General features: G+C 37.1%; 1 long non-coding RNA gene across 1 annotated transcript in view; it reads right to left on the bottom strand.

Annotated features, from left to right (window-relative positions):
• The window catches only part of LOC309807708, a 66,822-nt gene that overhangs the window by 26,940 nt on the left and 24,015 nt on the right, over nt 1-15,867 (bottom strand). The gene's annotated exons all lie outside the window — the stretch shown is intronic.

The following is a 15,867-nucleotide window of genomic DNA, read 5'->3' as shown; positions in this document are numbered from 1 at the left end:
TAGGACTGCTGGATCATATGGTAGTTCTATTTTTAGTTTTTTAAGGAATCCCATAATATTCTCCATAGTGGTTGAACCAATTTACATTCCCACCAACAGTGTAGGAGGACTCCTTTTCTCCACACCCTCTCCAACATTTTTGCAGTCTACAGTTTGTAGACGTTTTGATGATGGTTACTCTGACTGGTGTGAGGTGATATCTCATTGTAGTTTTGATTTGCATTTCTCTAATAATTAGCGATGTTGAGCAGATTTTCATGTGCTTTTTGCCCATCAGTATGTCTTCTTTGGAGAAATGTCTGTTTAGATCTTCTGTCCATTTTTTGATTGGGTTGTTTGCTTTTTTGATATTGAGCTGCATGAGCTATTTGTATACTTTGGAGATTATTCCATTGTCAGTCTCATCATTTGCAAATATTTTCTCCCATTCTGTAGGTTGTCTTTTTGTTTTGTTTATGGTTTCCTTTGCTGTGCAAAAGCTTTTAAGTTTTATTAGGTCCCATTTGTTTATTTTAGTTTTTGTTTTCTTTCCTCTAGGAGGTGGATCCAAAAAGATATTGCTGCTGTGAAAGAGTGTTCTGCCTGGATTTTCCTCTAAGAGTTTTATAATATCCAGTCTTACATTTAGGTCTTTAATGCATTTTGAGTTTATTTTTGTCTGTGGTGTTAGAAAATTGTTCTAATTTCATTTTTTTACATGTAGCTGTCCAGTTTTCCCAGTACCACTTATTGGAGAGACTGTCTTTTCTCCATTGTACAGTCCTGCCTCCTTTGTCATAGATTAATTGACCATAGTTGTGTGGGTTTATTTCTGGGCTTTCTATTCTGTTCCATTGATCTATATTTCTATTTTTGTGCAAGTACCATACTGATTACTGTAGCTTTGTAATATAGTCTGAAGAGAGTGAGCCTGATTCCTCCAACTCCATTTTTGCTTTCATAGTATGCTTTGGCTATTTGGGGGTTTGTGTTTCTATACAAATTTTAAATTTTTCTGTTCCAGTTCTGTGAAAAATGCCATTGGTGGGGGCTTCCCTGGTGGTCCGGTGGCTGGGACTTCACCTTCCAATGAGGAGGATGCAGGTTTGATCCCTGGTCAGGGAGTTGGGATCCCACATGCAATGCAACCAAAAAAAAAAAAACAAAAAACAAAAACATAAAACCGAAGCAATATTGTAACAAATTCAATAAAGACTTTAAAAATGGTCCACATGAAAAAAATCTTAAAAAAAAAATTCCACTGGTAATTTAATAGGGATTGCATTGAATCTGTAGATTGCCTTAAGTAGTATAGTCATTTTGACAGTATTGATTCTTCCAATCCAAGCACATGGTCTATCTCTCCATCTGTTTGTGTCACTTTCGATTTCTTTCATCAGCGTCTTAGAGTTTTCAGAGTACAGGTCTTTTGTCTCCTTAGGTAGATTTATTCATAGGTATTTTTTCTTTTTGATGTGATGGTAAATGGGATTCCTTCCATAATTTCTCTTTCTGATCTTTTGTTTTTAGTGTATAGGAACGAAAGAGATTTCTGTGTATTAATTTTGTATTCTGTGACTTTACTGAATTCATCGATGTGGTGTATCACACTGATTGATATGAGCCTGTGAGCCATGGCCGCTGAGCCTGCGCGTCCGGAGCCTGTGCTCCGCAACGGGAGAGGCCACAACAGTGAGAGGCCCGCGTACCACGAAAAAAAAATCATAAAATGGGGCTTTCCTGGTGGCACAGTGTTTAAGAATCTGCCTGCCAGTGCAGGGGACATGGGTTCAAGCCCTGGTCCAGGAAGATCCCACATGCCGCAGAGCAACTAAGCCCACGTGCCACAACTACTGAGCCTGCGTTCTAGAGCCATTGAGCCACAACTACTAAAGCCCACGAGCCACAACTACTGAAGCCCATGCACCTAGAGCCCATGCTCTACAACAAGAGAAGCCACTGCAATGAGAAGCCCACGCACCACAACAAAGAGTAGCTGCCATTCGCCGCAACTAGAGAAAGCCCACACACAGCAACAAAGACCCAATGCAGCCAAAAATAAATAAAATAAATAAATTTATTTTTAAAACCATAAAATATCATAACCATCTTCTTCAGTTTACTTAGTCCCATGTAATTAATTCTTGTTTTGTTTGATCTTTTGTTAGAAGTTTTATGAAACCATCAATTTCTCCATTAGGGTTTTGTAAATTCTTACTCAGTTCAGTGTAATGATTTGAAATTCATCAGAAACTTGTGTTCTAGAATACTTGTTAGATCCTTTTCCATGAATTTCTCTGAACATGAAACACATTTCCAGGAAGCTTTTGTAAAAGCATCTGAGTAAAACCATTGTCTAAGTAATAAAAGACAAATATCCATTACTAAAAATTTGATTCATTCTAATGGAATTGACAAGAAAATTTATCTCTGTGACACAAAACATTTAAGATAATAACTAGAGGGCCTCCCTGGTGGCGCAGTGGTTGAGAGTCCGCCTGCCGATGCAGGGGATACAGGTTCGTGCCCCGGTCTGGGAGGATCCCATATGCCGCGGAGCGGCTGGGCCCGTGAGCCATGGCCGCTGGGCCTGCGCATCCGGAGGCTGTGCTCCGCAACGGGAGAGGCCACAACAGTGAGAGGCCCACATACCGCAAAAAGAAAAAAGAAAAAAAAAAAAAAAAAAAAGATAATAACTAGAATTATGACTGATAACATTATACTAGGACATATCCAATTTTAGGAATTTCATATACTTTCGAGAACATTTATATTAATAACATTCACCCTTATGATATAACCTAGAGTTTATGATCATTTATTTAGCAATGCTTCCCATGTAAGTAACATACCAAATAAGCCTAATGAGTTTCATAGCTCTCTTTTCTAATAAGATAAAACAAATCTTTTAAGGTGTTCCAAGGGGCCTCTGGAAAACCTGAACGTTATTTCCAGGTCAATAAAACTTCATTTAGAATTTGACTTGGGGGAGAATCTACTTTTTCAAAAATAAAAATGTTTTAAAACACTTTGTCAAATATGATCATATGTCACTGTGAATTAATATTTAGTTATCAATTTAATCAAAGTGACAAAGATTCACATGTAAATACAGATAGTTAAATAGTGTAAAAAGACTTAGCTCTTTTAATATTGAAAGCACTCAGTTTTTCTTCAAAATTATCAAAGATTCATAAAGACGAAATGTACAATATTTGTTTTGCTAGACAGATTACATTGAATGTAAAAAAAAGTCTTTGTTTACAATTTCTCATTAAGAGCAGACCAATAATTAAGAAAATTTTGCAAAAAGAGAGGAAAAAGCAAATTTTAATTTTCTACCAGCTTACTTTGGATATTAAAACTCAATCACTTTATTAAATTCATTCCAATTTTAGATCTGACTACACATAAAATTCCTTTCTAAAGATTCCTTTTTCACAAACCTCTTACAACTTTCTCTGTCCATTTTGATTTGTCCCTTGTTCTCTTTCCCATTTAGAAGTTATCAGCTTTAGGACAAAAATCACTTAACAAAGTTTTTACATTAACAAAAACATCTCCATACCTTACACTTTTTCTTACCCCAAAATATATTCTAATTTCCTTATAATTCCTAGTAGCTTTAACCACATCTATTATTTACAATTCTTTTTTTTTTTTTTTTTTTTTTTTTTTTTTCCGTACGCGGGCCTCTCACTGTTGTGGCCTCTCCCGTTGCGGAGCACAGGCTCCGGATGCGCAGGCTCAGCGGCCATGGCTCACGGGCCCAGCCGCTCCGCGGCATATGGGATCCTCCCAGACCGGGGCACGAACCCGTATCCCCTGCATCGGCAGGCGGACTCTCAACCACTGCGCCACCAGGGAGGCCCTATTATTTACAATTCTTAATCCTTTGAAGCTTTAATTTTTTTGTAAAGATAAAGTTAAAAATTATGAACTGTGTAAGTATTTTGTGGCTTGGCAAACTTATAAATACATTTCATAATTTCTAGAAACATATTCTACTTCATAGTACAAGCTTTTAATGAAGCACAAGACATGTTTACTAATAGAACCAAACATATTTAGTGTGTAATAAGAGGTCAAAAGTAGGTAAACTTAGACTCGTTCAGCAATTAATATTTCAGTATTTTGTCTTAGTTGGAAATGATCTAGACATTCAATTCATTTAATTTAACTTAGCAAAACTCTAAGGGTACAATTTTTCAAAGACATTTAGAAAACTATTTAAGTTGACATAGCAAAAACAATTATTGCTAAAAAAAGTTTACCTAAAAGAATTCTTATCTTATGTCTATTTAATTAATTTGTTCTTAACAATCACTCAGATTACTCATGACAATTTCATAAGATGTTAAAGTAGTGTTAGCCATCATCTTAAATTATTATTATTATTACTTTTTTCTGAGAAATTTTGTAAAAGAGATAACATGAGCTTATTTGACTTTTAGTAAAACTACATAGCATAAAGCTATTATACTTAATGCTGATAACTCTTAAGATATGTCTGTATTAATTAAACCATTAAACCTGAACTAGATTTTACTTACCAAAAATTATCCTAGATCATGTGAATTTGAAAAATATTTGTATTCGTTTTTGTTATATTTTTGAGAATTTTTATATTGCTTGTTGGAATAAATTAAGTTTACTCACTCAGATAGCTACAGTCTTTTATTATTTATGGAGAAGACTTTTAAGTCTTCTTGCCCTTTAAGTGTACTTGCCCTTGATAAACAATTTTAAGGAGACTGTGATTTAGAGTTTGAGCAAGAGAGGGTTTTTCTGGTGGTTTTTGTTTTAAAAAAAACCTCTTTCCTTTTTTTTCTTTAAATTTTAGTTTCAGGTTCTAACAATTGAGATAATCTGGGCTCAGTCTCAGGCAATGTGGCTGTGTTTACATTTCAAAGACATGGTAAGATTTATAACTTTAAGGGACAGAGAAAAAAGTGTAAATTTTCTTCTGTGAGTTTTGGAGTGTATTTTTCTATTATCATAAGTCTCAGGGTAATTATTATTTTAAAAACTTTTTCTTCTTAAGTACAGGACAATTTTGCTCCAATTATCCTCAACTTTTATAATATCTACAAGAATTTGAGAGGAATAGGTTTCAGGGTTGGTGAAGATAAATGGGCCTTGACTTGTTCCTAAGTTGCATTTCTGGTTTTGTAGAGATTTGGAAGACAAAGATAATTGTTTCTATTAGCTCTTGAATATTGGCTTCCAACTGATCTTTTCCTAATTATTTGTAGGAGGGCCTAAGGAATTGCTGAGGAGATGGGGCAATTTTTAAAATTTTTCTTAAAAAGGGGAATTCATGTTGGATCTTTAATTTCTGTTATTTCATCTTAATAACGATTCCCTAAGGCTAGCTGTTATACATGATTTTTCCTTTCAATTTGATCCTTCCATAAATATCAATATGACAGCTGTTTATGATGAGAGCTCTCAAGAAGGGAATCTTTTAAATACAGCAAATTTAAAGGATCCATCATCTGGCCATTGAGGAGTAAGACCTTTCATTAATTTCAAATAGTGACTCAAATCAGTAAGCCTTTTTATGGAACGACCCAGAGGTAACTTTTCAGGCTTAGAATAAATCCTTACCATGGATGAAATAAGCATACTTTCAGATGGAGAGGGCACGGATGATATAGCCCCTATAATGTGAAAATTCATTTCCAAGGATAATCTAAGAAAGCAAAGGCCTTCATTGCACAGGCAGTAAGGGTGGTATAATGCAAACTGTGTCCCTGGTCTCTCCTGGGAATTTGAGGCACCTCTGATCCCAAACCTACTAATCTGTGACATCAGGCACATGCTGCTGGAATGGGACTTTTCCAACACTAACAAGGCAATGAAGGTTGAAACAACAAAGGCCCCTTATGGACTGGGTCCCCTTAGGACAAACTCCTCTGGCAGCTGGCACAACAAGACTAGAGTGTGCTGTTTATGACTTTGTGTCTCAGAACCCCAGTCAATTCAACTGGTTACCAGATGCACCCCAGTAAATACACCATCCAGATGGTGGAGACCAGAGAGAATATTCTCACTGGACAAAAAGTCAAACTCTCAGGACACAGAAAAATACAGAAGGAAAAATCTCATCCAGTTTTTATATAGAGGACTGACAGCAAAGTTTGTCTTAATAGGCACTGGACTGGAGAGAACTGGTAACTCACCAGTCTGTGAGGCTGTCTCAAACAGCAGGCTTATAGGGCCTATGCCTGTATTCTGCCCTATGGTTCTTTCTTCTTATGAAACACGACTCAGGAGACAGAGACAAAGAAAAACAGTGACTGTCTCTGGGAGGAAAGGATTAAGAAAAACTGAGAGGAGATTACTCGTTTCCAAAAACCAGATTTTCTATGTCACAAGGATCTTGCTCCATAAGTATTTTCTTCTGCTAATCTAAATTTAGAGATAGAGAAAAGGAGACTCTTAAGCACTTTCCCTCCCACCAGACCTTACAGGCCTGGGAAGTTGAGGAGAGAAGAAATTTTACCTTCTGCTGGCCTTTGTCATGTGTCCTAGGATCTCTCAGCTGCAGCAGTCTTGTGGTGGGAAGCAGGGTTTAGCCAGCCTCCTGGTTGTCTTGTCAGCTGTTGAGGAGGAAGAAATGTCCCTGCCAACCTTCTTGAGTTAAAGAAGTAACAAGGTTTATACAGCCTTCTTGACCCTGCATTCCCTATCTCTGGTGCTAATGATGTCTTTCTACCTCCTGGTACAGGGAGGGCACCATTCACATGAGATACTAATTTCCTGCTTTCATGGAGACAGATAGGAAGGTCAGTGTGTCTCTCTTGCATCAGTCATTTCTTCAGTAACTTTAATTCAAAGTAATATTCCACTGAGGCATATTTTGGAGCATCCTGCCCTGGGCACCAACAAAGTCAAATGGTTTAGAGAGAAAGCAAGTCCCTTTGTCAGCACTGACCTGTGCTCATGGTGATTGTTATTCCATCTCCACAATACCATTGGGCTGGGTGCTCAAGAAACAGAGCTGTGAAAACATGGCTCCCGTCTCTTATAATTTATAGTACCAATGTTTCAAAGAAAAAATTTTATTTAGTGCCTCCTTTGTGTTAGACAATAATGCTGGTATATTTTCAAGATATACAAATAATAGAAAGAGACATGTATGGCACTTGAATTGTAGTGAGACATTAAAAATTCCCCCCCCAAAAAATCTTTTTCTTTATACTTATAAGAAAAAAAAATGTAGATTCATTTTGGATAAGATAAAGAAAATTTATGAAGTGATAAATCTAACCTGAGAAAGTAGAAAAGAACACAGTACACAGGCTCTGAGCATTCTACTCACAGAAAATATTGTCCTGTTCTTTTGCAATATGCACTTGTTCCCCTGTCCCTATGTCTGTCTCTTCCCCTCTCTGTTTCTGCCCCTCTTCTCTCTCTCCCTCACACATACACACATTCACTCCCCTACAAAAAAACCCATTGACTAAATGATAATTGGCAGGCACTGTGCTCAAACTGAGGCTACAGTGGTGAGTTAAAAACAGAGATAATTTTTCCATCCTCATCAAACGTATATTCCAAGATGGAGAAAGTGAATACTAACCAAAGAGTCACACAACCATAATACTGCAACCACAACGAACAACCATAACCACTGAGTTAAGCTAAGCAAGCCACTATTGTCAGCTTTCTCTCAACCCTCAGTAGAGTGTGTTCCAATAAAGGCCTTGAGTAAGTCACTATTCTGTTGAGAAAATCCAGGACATTTCTCAGTCTTCCACATCTGAAATTATGCAGTTTGGAATGTCAGGAACAAGAGTGAGGGGAAAGGTCATTCAGAACTGCAACTAACCAGTTTCTCTCTTTCTGACTGCTGCAATAACCTCCTGGTCTATCCTGTGTTTACTCCCATTCCTCTGGCCTGTTCACAGAGCTGCCAAAGTGGTCCCTTAAAATTTAAGCCTGATTGTGCCACTCTATACTCAAAATCATCCAGTGAATTCAATTTAATTACAATAAATCCAAAGTTCTCACCAAGGCCTCAAAGTCCTTTTTGATCTGTTCTCCCCTTCTCCCATGTCTCTCTTGGCCTCATTCCTACCACTCTCCCCCTTGTTTTCTGTAATCCAGCCAAACTTGCTTCTTCTCCAGCTTTTACTAAAACACTACTTAGTAGACAAACAATTTAATTTAAATTGGGCAAAAAATTTAATAAGACACTTAACCAAAGAAGATACAGGAATGGTAAATAAGCAACATTTTAAAATGTTCAGCATTATCAGTCATCAAAGAAAAATTAAAACCACAATGCAAATAACTTCACATCTACTAGAATGACTAAAATTAAAAAGATTGATAGCATCAAATGTTAGTAAGGATGGAGAACAACCAGAAGTCTCATACATTCCTGAAGAAGATGTGAAATGATGTACTACTTTGGAAAACAGTTCGGCATTAATACAACCCCCTAATTTCACCCCCTAGGAATTTAAGTTAGAAAAATATGTCCACACAAAATTTGTACATGAACATTCATAGAAACAACTTTATTCATGATTGTGAAACTGAGTAGGATCCTGTGGGGCCTTCCCAGTGACAGACTCCCAGTGTTCCCTGCTTCTTGTTTGTAGAACAAAGCTTTAGCCTCCTAGGCCTCCCTTGATTTCCAGAGAGCAGTTAATGATTACAGAACTGACAAAATTCAGAAACAAAGGAAAAGCAGTCAAGCAAGAAAAGTAACAATAGATTGAAAAACAGTGTTGTCTATATCCCTTTCTCCTCAAGGGATATAGATAACAGTCTGACACATATCCTTGATGTGGTGCTCCAAGGACAATGGTGCTTCAAGGACAAAGGACAACCCTCTCTGAAAAAGTGTCAGCGTTACACCCCTTATCAGACCCTTAATTGCCCTCCCCACCATGTTGTGATGCTTATGAAATTCCTGAGCCCAGCTGGGCCATGAGACCTGTCCCAAATAAGAAAAGGCATCTTCCCTGTCCCACTGCCACCCTATAGAAGGAAAGTATATGTGCCTCGACCAATTAGTAAACGAAATTTTCACCTTGGAGCATTCCTTTGTTTTCTGGCTATAAAAACTGATCAGTAGCACATGTTTGGCGTCCACTCCGCCAGACTACTAGGAAGTCAGCCTGCTGTTCTGGCAGAGACACTTTCCTCTAATAAATTCTATCTTCTTTACATTCTGCCTTGTGCCTGGAAATTCTTTTCCAACCCACGTATGGACCACGACACTTGAGCGTTTTTTGTAGACACTAAGGCTCTCCACCTGATGGAGGATTTGACTACATGCTGATCACAAGCATGTAGGTCCCAGATTGGTGGGAACAAGAAGGCTGATGATTAAGGTTCCCAAAATATCACCCTGTCACCTCTCCACCAACTAATCAAAAGAATGTCCATGAACTGATAATTCACCCTGAGACCCTCACTCCTAATGTTGTCTTTAGAAACACTTGCCCAAAAGTCTTCAGGGAGTTTGGGTCTTTTGAGCATTAGCTGCTTGTTATCCTTGCTTCGCATCCTGCAAATAAACACTGTACTTTCCTTCACCACAACTGGTATCAGTAGATTGGCTTTGCTCTGCATTGGGTGAGTGAATCTGTGTTTGGTTTGGCAATAATTTGGGCAACCATGAAGGGGCCACCATCCCTAGTGGGCATCTCAGCCATAGCACACTGGCCCCTGACCAGTGGCAGCTCATGGATACTACTCAGCAGCTGCTTGAGCACCTTTGTCTCAGAGATGGCCCTGAACACTTGCCACTGACCAGGCATCATTGGCCCATGGCACTTTTGATTTCTGTGGTAAAGGGAAAAAGACACATGCTTTGCTGGTTGAGATTTCTCTAGTAAGTAGTGGAACTTGTGTGTGATAATACCAGGGTATTCATTCTCTTAGCCATTTGGGTCTGTCAGTGGCTAACCATTTGTTGGGATTTTCCCTTTTGGGCTGAGGAGTTTGAAACCCTGAGAGACTACATTTGTTTGTTTGTTTGAGATTTTAAGATTACCAGCCATAAACAACTGAGAATGGGTAATCAGAGCTCTGTTTCATCTTATATTCCCTACGGTGTATTTTGCAGAATCGGGAAATTCTTAGCTCTTAGTTTCATGGGCTCGTACCCATGAAAAGGAGAAGGTGATATTTTTCTAAAATCATGTGGTCACGGTATTCTTTAGGCTCTGGAGAATAATGACCCAGATGGGGCACTTTTTGACATTCTAAAACTTGTTTTTGCGAATGAAAAAGCTGGCTTGTTAAAAGTATCTCTTCACTATTCTGACCAGAAGGAAACAAATCTTACTAGGAGGAACTTACATTTTTCCCCCTGTGCCTTTGAAATGTAAATGTTCTACCCTGGGCTCTAATGTACTCTCACTCACTCTTGTCTATACCATCGCCAATTCCTGAGACTGAGGGGGGAAAAAAAGGGAGAAGAGTCCTTTTTAAACTCAGGCAGGAAAACTGTGAGATCTCTGTTTGTCTGGAATGTATGTATGTCCATGTGTACATTATAAATATATCTCTTTTCCTTTGGATGGTATTATCAAAGTTAGTTTGTAAATGAGCTCTATTTAATTGACTTAAAGGAAATTAAGCACTTACAGAAATTCTCAGAAATATAAAAGAAACTAACTTGAAAGAATTTCAGATTCATGTGATCTGAAAAATATTCAATATTAAATTTGGGATAATGGCTGACTTGGTCTAATGTCTCATAAAGTTTTCTTGGGTAATCTAAACATAATTTTTGAGAACAAGTGAATAAAATAGAGGTAAATGAGACGAGTTTTTAGGTGAACTCTGGGAATAATTATGTTTTAGGAATGTCTACTTAAAAATAGCTTTTCTGGACGTTTTAGTAACTTGAAATTTTAGAGTTTAACTAAATTAAGCTAAATGATGAGAATTCATTGAATATTGAGGTCTTTTCCAAATAAAATAATATACTGAAATATTAATTACTAAACATTGGCTTCCTTTTACAGAGAAAGTAAAGATATTTAAGACTATTAATAAATATGTTTGGTGTCACACTGAGTCATTTTCCATAAGAAAGCACATATTTTTAGAAATTATAAATAGCATTTATTTATAAATTTGCCAATCTACAGAATGCTAATGTAAAGAACAGCTCATAATTGCTTACTTCTTAATTTTCACTAGGAATTTAGGTTTTTAAGACTTGAGAATTCTAATTAAATATGTAATTAAAGCCACTAGAAATAATGAGAACATTTTAGTATACAGGGTAATAGGATGTGTGTTTTCATTAAAAGAAGGTATGAAGAATAGGAATTTATTTTGTAAAAGAAAAAGGAAGTAATTTTGTCTTAAAGCTGGTTATTTCTAAATAGGAAATAAAATAAAGGGCAAGTTAATATGAATATAGAAAGTTGTAGATTTCTGGGGAAAAAGTAATCTTTAGAAAGAAATTCTATGTGTTGTCAGGACTCACTAAGATTAGAATGAATTTAATTGAGTAAATGAATTTTAAGATTAAAAGTAAAGTGGTACAAAAACTTAAAATTTTTTTCTCTCTCTGTTAAGAGAAAAAAGTTTTCTTGGAATATTGATTTGCTTTTGATTACAGATGGTAAATTTTCTTTACCTTTTAAATAATCTGTTATAACTTTCTGTACTTGCTTTTAAAATCTTTCATTGTAACTTTGGTTAAATGGATAAGCATTGTTTCACAGTGATCTGTAATCCTATTTGACCAAGTGTCTTGAAACTTTTTAACATTTTGGATAAACTTCTCAAGGATAGAATCCTAATTAAAGATATTTTGACCTCTAGATAGCTTTGGGATGTTTCAGAGGACCCCTAAGTCATCTCAAAGAGAGATATTAAACTAATTAGGATTATTTGGTATGTTATGGGAGGCACTGTCAATTGATTAGAGATAAATGTATCTCCAACCTTCTTAGGTTATACATTTAGATTATACTAAATATCATTAATATAGATATTCTTATGTTATATGAAATTAAATAAAATTTCTAAAATTTGAATATGTCAAATTTGTATGTTACAGAAGTAAACAAATTTTTTTTTGTCAATTGCATTTTAACCAGCTCTTTAACTGTGTCTTTTTAAGTCTTTTTTATCATTCATAGATGCTTTTGCAAAAATGCTTCATCTTCAGGAAGATTCATACTAAAGACTTTCTGACAAGTGCAGGTTTCTGATAACTTTCAAATCATACCATTGAATTGGGTAAGAAATTAAAGAATTCTAATGGAAATCCCGATGGTTTCATAAAGGTTAAGGCTGCAAACTGTAAACAGCTCAAATGTTCATCATCAAGTGAATGAGTAATTCACATCAGCAATAAAGGGGAATGAAATATTAATATACATAACATGGATGAATCTCAAAACATGCTGAGTGAAAGAAAACAGGAACCAAATACACACTGTTAGATTCTATTTATGTAAATTTGAGAATGGGAAAACTATAGTCACTGAAAGCAAATCATCATATCACTTTTGTAGGAAGGTGAGGATTGACCACAAAGGAGCCTAAGGAAACTTTCTGGGTAATGGAAATTTTCTGTATCATGATTGTGGTAGTGATTACACAACTGTATATATTTGTCAAAATTTATCTAACTGTGCCATACACTTAACATGAGTGCTATCAGTTGTATGTAAATTGTACCCCAGTAGGGGTGATTAAAAGGAAATATATATTATGTATGACATATAAATATATGTTTACATATATTACATATACATCATGACAATAGAATAAAACATGTTCTTAGTGATTAAATTGCCATTTAGCCAACATCCAGAATGCCAAACATCCTTATTTTTTTCTTGTTTTTCCTTTCTCTAACCTTTCAAAAAGCATCATTTTTAATAGTCACATCAACATTGCTGATTAGATTTGCAGTAATTTGAAAACACAGAAGACATTCCTTTTAAAAATATAAACAAAAGCTGCTTTCATCTGCTCTCTAGATCTTTTTATTCTTATGCCACATTCTTTACACCAGTTGACCAACTGAGTTAGGCACTCATTTACTTTTTCACAAATCTTTGTTGTGTTCCTGCCAGTTCTGCATTAGGGACTATTAAGGAGGAAAACCACTGACACAAAATGGTTTCATTTGTGCTGAAGCCCACGATACCACGCATATATTTAATACCTAACCTACTTGCAATTTCAACCTTCACCAGAAATGTTATCTTAATTCTGAAATCTGGAATCTTCTGGTCAGCACCAATGTGGTAATCTATCACAGGGGCCCTCTCCATCTCCCCCAACCCAAGAAGAAGAGGCAATCTGCAAGATAAAACTCAAGGCTTCCCTTCCCTACAAAGAGAAGATAGTACTGGTCCCAAATAACCTTTTTTTCTTTTGCTAATGACTTTCTTGCCCACCCTCCTTTCTATAAAAACCTTCCACTCTGTGTAACTTCTCAAAGTGCTCTTCTATTTACTAGATGAGATGCTGCCCAATTCATAAAGCATCAAATAAGGCCAATCAGATTTTCAAATTTACTCAGTTGAATTTTGTTTTTTAACAAGACATGACCTTAAACAAGATAAACATTGCCCCTGTTTTCATCTCAGGTGGCCTCAGCCTGCAGCTGCTTGAAGCAGGATTTTGGTTCCTGGCCAGAGATTGAAGTCAGGCCGGGGCAGTGAAAGCACTAAATCCTAGCCACTAGACCACCAGGGACTAGTGGCCAGTGACAAGGTCCTGGCCTGTCTGCTGTGTAGAAATGAATTTCCACAGAGATGGAAAGTAGTGAAACAAGTAAAGTGTTTATTAGGAGGACAAAGAATACATGTGGATAGACACATGGGCGGGCTCAGAGAGAGAGCTGCGCTCGCAGGGTAGTTTGAATCACTTTTATGGGGAATTTCTTCCAGGTTTCCTTTGACCAATCATCTTGCTTTGCCTGGTTCTGAGTCCATATTTGGTATACCTCAGGGTCCTCCCGTGTTCATGTGCATCTCTTAGCCAAGATGGATTCTAGCAAAGAGGCCTATGGGTAGTTGACATCACTTACTATGGGGTGGTGCCCTCTCCCTTTTTGACCTCCAAGGAACCCTTCTGCACATGTGTAGCTGGGAAGGTCTCCTTGACTACGAGAATGAGGAACATCTAGTCTTTTATCTCTTATCTGGGCAGGGCACAGCCTCCTTTCTCGATTGCCCTGTTATTGATATTTTGGAGTTTCTGTCCAGAGGGAATGAACTCCTGCTGCTTACCCTGGGGCCCATCTATCTCCTGCCTCACTTTCACAGAACTCACAATCTGCTGTGAGAGACAGTCAGAATATGAGCACACACACACACAAATAATTTTAAAGCCCGATAGATTTGAAGTTAATAGAAAAGACATTGAGGGTCTCCCTGGTGGCACAGTGGTTAAGAATCCGCCTGCCAGTGCAGGGGACACGGGTTCAAGCCCTGGTCCAGGAAGATCCCACATGTCGTGGAGCAACTAAGTCCGCGAGCCACAACTACTGAGCCCGCATGTTGCAACTACTGAAGCCCATGAGCCTAGAGCCCGTGCTGCGCAACAAGAGGAGCCACCACAATGAGAAGCCCTCACACCGCAACGAACAGAATCCCCTGCTTGCCGCAACTAGAGAAAGCCCACGCGCAGCAACGAAAACCCAATGCAGCCATACATAAATAAATAAATAAATAATAAATTTAAAAAAAAAAGAAGACATTGAAAAAGAAATGGGCCTCCTTTTGATAAGGAAGTCAGAGGTTTCTCTGTAACTTCTTTTGAGAACAATAAGCCATGTCTTTTCCTTCTTCTACATTTTCTCTCCCCACTGCTGACCCCAACAAAATGCTGAAGACAGAATTTGCGCTCAATAGATTACCTTTTAAATTGATGTAAAAGTATAAAGTATATTTATGTGCATTAAAGTATGGAAGGGCATACATTTGGAGCATAAAAGCTCAGTACCTGCTGGAAATATCACATAATTGATGAATATAAAACTAATTATATAATAGGGAAATTAAAAAGAAATTTCAGGCTGTGTAGAGACTAAATTAAGAGAACAATATCATATATAATAGCTGAATATTTTGGCATTTGAAATTGGAATTTAAAAAATAGATAAGAGAGGAAGAAATAGGAGTCTTAATTAATAACTGAAGGACAAAGGGGGGATAGGTAGCTTATTTAGCTTATTTCTGCCTTTTTAGTTGCAGAAAATATCAGTTTTGAAACCAGATATGGTTGCCATGTATTAGTTCTGCACAAAGTGCTAGGATGAGTTTCCCCACACCCACAGTTTGGGGATAGTGCTTTACTCATAACTCATCTTTCATGCATTTGCCTAAATTCTTGTGGAATACAGCTGGACTTGCAGCTCATAAATGTGACCTTTGGATGTGTTTTAAACACTACTGAACTCCATTTTAATTTTACATAGTAAAGCCTCTGGGCTCTATTTACTCTTTCATTATATAACATTCATTTATCTTATGAAAAACGCTGTGATTCACTGTTGGTCTAGCATTTTTTTTTTTTTCACTTATTTGGATGATTTTTAGAATCCAAACTGTATTGTTATTTATCTTGGAAAACAGAAACACTTTCGGGAGTCAGTTTTCTGAGTCCCAAACCCCTCACCTGACACCCTCTTGTGGTGCTGTGCCCTGGGGGGAGGATACAGCAGGATCTGCAGGTGGAGAGGCCTAGAGAGCTGAGGGTATTATGTGTCTGGTTTATCGCCAAGATCAGTCAAGCCCCAAATTATAGTGTTGAGGGAGAAATTTTTCACGTAATGAGGTATGGGGAAGTCATTTAGGCTTATACATGGTTCAGTGTAAACTCTGTGTGAACTGAAAGAGCTTGTCAAGCACACAGCACATCTGCTTTAACCATTAAGGA

Source organism: Mesoplodon mirus, assembly GCF_964341445.2.
Source record: "Mesoplodon mirus genome assembly, chromosome: 7".
Classification (NCBI taxonomy): Eukaryota; Metazoa; Chordata; class Mammalia; order Artiodactyla; family Ziphiidae; genus Mesoplodon; species Mesoplodon mirus.
This window is presented reverse-complemented; position numbering and strand designations above follow the sequence as displayed.